This window comes from Myotis lucifugus, unplaced genomic scaffold, assembly GCF_000147115.1.
Source record: "Myotis lucifugus unplaced genomic scaffold, Myoluc2.0 scaffold_568, whole genome shotgun sequence".
NCBI lineage: Eukaryota > Metazoa > Chordata > Mammalia > Chiroptera > Vespertilionidae > Myotis > Myotis lucifugus.
Genome location: NW_005871616.1, coordinates 263,387 through 267,607, shown reverse-complemented (window position 1 = coordinate 267,607; position 4,221 = coordinate 263,387). Strand labels below are relative to the sequence as shown.

Below are 4,221 nucleotides of genomic sequence, written 5' to 3'. Positions count from 1 at the left end.
AATTGGGAAACTTGAGAAGGGGCCGGTCCCAGGCCCCTGCAATAATAGGGCATCGACCTCAACCCTCTGCTGCAAATTTCAATCCGTCAGTGACCTCTTCAGAGCAACCCCAGGCAGTGCAGGATTGGACCTCCATTCACCACCCACGCAATACTAACCCCAGACTCGCCAGTAGCAGCCATTCCTACAGGAGTGTCTGGGCCACTGCCTGAGGGAACTGTAGGTTTAATATTAGGATGGAGCTCCACCTCGTTACAGGGGATCTTAGTCATCCCAGGAGTTGTTGATGCAGACTACACAGGAGAAATACAGATTTTACTTTCCCCACCCACCACAACGATACAGATTCAGCCCAACCAGAGAATTGCCCAATTACTCCTGTTACCAATACATAAAATAGGGACAGCTGTTACCCAGGAAGCCAGAGGGGCCGGAGGCTTTGGATCTAGTGATGCAGCATTTTGGATACAAGAAATCCATGCTACTAGACCTACAAAAATTTTACAAATTCAGGGAAAACCAATTGAAGGTATATTGGATACAGGAGCAGATGTTTCCTGCATAGCAGGGAAGGATTGGCCCTCTTCATGGCCCACGCATACCACCTCCACTTCCCTAGTAGGACTAGGCAAGGCATCTAATGTAAAAAAGAGTTCTCAGATTTTAACTTGGGCTGATGAAGATCAACATTCAGGAACATTCTGTCCCTATGTAATTACGACTATCCCCTTTACATTATGGGGAAGAGATATCTTGTCTCAAATGGGAGTTCTATTATATAGCCCCAGCGGTGTTTGATTTACTCCTGTTACAAAAAATTACAAGAAAATGAGTTTAAATATTCCTCTCCTCATCATGTTCTACAACATACTCTATTTGTAATTAATATACTAAATGTAGATTCTGAGGGAAATTCCCCGATGTACAGGCATTGGAACCCTGATCTAACTAAACCTAAAGTCCTCGTCAAATGGAGAGACTTGCTTACAGGAGCCTGGAAGGGACCTGATGTACTTTTAACCCGGGGGAGAGGATATGCTTGTATATTTCCACAGGACGCAGACTCACCTGTGTGGATTCCAGACCGTCTAGTCCGACCTTATGTCTCACCGCCCTCCATCTCCGCCTCAACCTAGCACACCTGACCAGTGCCCGTCTGCAGTAGATGTGCAGCCCTGAGCTGGAACAATAGGATCACATGTGCCCCCTTTTTGTCTGTCCTTATGTTCCAGCCTTGCCCCATATCTCCTACATCTCCTTTCCTTTTTCCTTTTCTTAAAATCTAACTACTTGTTTGCTGGTTCTTTGGCCTTTCTCCTTCTCTCCTGAACACAGCCTTTTCTAGAATCTCCCTACCCTACTGTTCCAGGAAGGGCACCTCCCTTTTCTGCCGTGACTGGGGGTGTTTGGTATATGCCTCATACATGGAGTTGTCTTGTGCCAAGAGCCTGACATCCTGGGCTGAGAAAGCCCTGTCCCGGGACTCTCCTTTTTCCTGTATTGGCCCCTCTGACCCTTGTGTCAAGAGGGACCCTCTTCTTACAATCCAATTGCCCACAGCTGTTGCCTGAGTTCTCTGTTAATGCTGAGGTCACGGTGACTGGTACCATGGATATGTCTCTCGCCCAATGGAGTGAGCTGGGTTCTCTCTGGAGAAGAAACCTGGGTTCCCCAAGATATGTGATCAATGCCGGGACCCCGCCAGCAGGCGAGGGGATCCAAAGGCAGTTGCTGGGCATGGAGGCCAGAGGGACATAGACTACCAAGGAGACAGAACTGAACCTCACATTACCCTGCTTGGCCCCGGAGCTTGGCTGGTTAGTCAAAGACGGGTAAGATTCCTCAGGGAGGAACAACCTAAGACAGGCACAGTCACAGAGGGGCCAGTAGGAGAGAACTTGGGGTTCAACAGAGGTGGGGCACAGATCCTCACCCCCCCAATGGTGCAGGGGCTTGAACGCTCGCCCCTTCTGAGGAAGGTCTCCTTCCCCCATGGCTGCTTCTCGCTTCCCATGTCCAGCCCAGATAGGGACCCAGATAACGAATAGAGACTTGGCCCAGCTCAGATCGGGAACAGAAAGAGACTTGGTCCAGCTGAGATCAGTACCTAGATAAGAGACCTGGTTGACAGCAGCTTCCCTTTCACTGCAACAGGACTTGTTTCCCATTTCTACCTTGGACCACAGGGAAAGGGGCAGCTGAAAGAAAGGGCTGGAGCAGGATGCTGCCTTCTTCCCTTTCTTCTTCCTCTTTTTTCTGAACGCTTCCATGCCTTGTAGTTCTTTTGCTTTCTTTTCTTTTTCTCTCTACTACCCTCCATCCTCCATAACAGCTGACCCAGAGAACACAGCTTGCTCCTCCTTGGACGCTGACGCCACCATCAAGCACGGCCCTGATGGACCCTTTGATGCAGCCCTTCAACTCGCTGACACGTCGGGAAGCCCGTCGCCAGTGATGCCACCTGCTAGCCAGACCAACAAAGACAATCAAACCAACAACTTGAGGACAGCTGAAATCTCTTGACTGAAGAGGCCGGCAACCTCCTAAGGAACGGGGCTCCTTGTGCGCTTCATCCACTATGTTTATAGCTATGCTTATTGTCATTGCTTGCCAGTCTTCTTCCAAGTCTTAAACAGCCCAATCTGAGAGGTGGCCACTGATTTGCATGCGCTATCATTTAAAAAATAAAAAAGGGGGAATTTGCCGGGAGCCGGTCCATCCTTGCTGCTTGACACAGTCACTGCAGGAAAGAAACATCTGCACAGCATATGTTTCAAGGGACCTGGCATATATAGCATATTGTTCTTAATATGTTTGCTCTCTTTAGCGCCATGTGTTTTAACCAAGGTCACCTCTCCGAGAAAGGTTGTTTCCCCAGGTGGGGATCTTTCCCTGAGGTTAGGGAGGGGATACAACCCCTTAAGTGCCAGGCGGGTAGTTAAGCTACATAATCTTTACTCCCTGGAATGGAGATAAGAAACGCCCTAACCTTTGTAATAGAAATTGACAGGATTAAAATTGGCTGGTATAAATACGGATGTAACAAGACAATAAACATCAGATCCTGATCAGTTCCTAACCAGAACTCCGACCAGAACTTTGGCTGGAGATCCTGGCTAGAGGTCCTGATTAGGCTGCTGATCAACTGAAGGCTGTCTTCGTGTCATTCCTTCTTCGCTGACTCCGTCCACACCTTTGGGGACCCCTGGACCCGCTGGGATTGGACCCCAGCACTGCTGGATCTGTGGCTGTGGCACAGACACCAACTTTGAGGTGAAGACTCGAGATGAGTCCCACAGTGTGGGCCACATCAGCAAGCAGTGGGGGTGGGGGGTGTGCATGCTCCAAGAAACCCTCACGGATGCAGATGACTGCCTTGCAGTTCCCGTTGGATCTGGATGGAGAGTGAAGGCTGCACTGCTGGGAGCCACATTCCTCATTGACTACATTTTCTTCAAGAAGCGAGGAGGCACTGGGCCCTCTGCCATCACCAGTTAGACAGCACCTCAGGGTGGGGACCATCACCTCAGCCAGAACTTAAGATGGTCACCTGGCCTGGCCTGGCCTTGCCCCTCCTCAGAGGCAACCCCTTTCCTCCATGTACACTGCAGAGGACAGCCAGGGATGCCTAAGAGGCTGGGGCCATGGTGCCCCATCTCTACCCTACTCCCCTGGCCTCCTTCACCTGTGGCCCCCACAGAAGGGTATGTATGAGAGCCCTTCTGCTACCTCTCACCACTGTCTCCAGCCATCCCTCAGCACACAGGCATATCGGCTTTCCAACTTGCCCTACTCACTTCCCCTCACCCCCTTCCAGGGTCTGTGCTCTGGATGGGGCCTTTGGAATCCAGGGCTCTGGGGTTTTACAACAGAGCTGGGGTGGGAAAGGGTAAATAGCACCAAAGATGGCTGATATAGCCACCCACCTCTGCCTCAGCTTGACCAATTAGTTCAGCCTCAGATTGTGGCACTCAGAGGAGATCCCATCTTCCCCAGCAATGGCTCTAGGGCCTCAGCCCCAGTACCAACCTTCTCTCCCCCTTGGCCCTCCCACAGCTGGTGCTTGTTGCAGCTCCGTGTGCCTTACTTAACCACCTCTTCCTTTCCTGTTCCTACAAAGGAGGCTGCATCTTTGTATGTTATGTTCATATAAACTTTGTAACGTTTTTGGAAAAAAAACAAAACAAAATGATGACCAAGAGAATGCCACAGTCAACGTCT

At 50.3% G+C, this 4,221-nt stretch overlaps 1 pseudogene; it reads left to right on the top strand.

The window, feature by feature from the left end:
• LOC111823582 overlaps nt 1–3,498 on the top strand; it is a 6,855-nt pseudogene extending 3,357 nt beyond the window's left edge.
• Nucleotides 3,499–4,221: the final 723 nt, after the last annotated feature.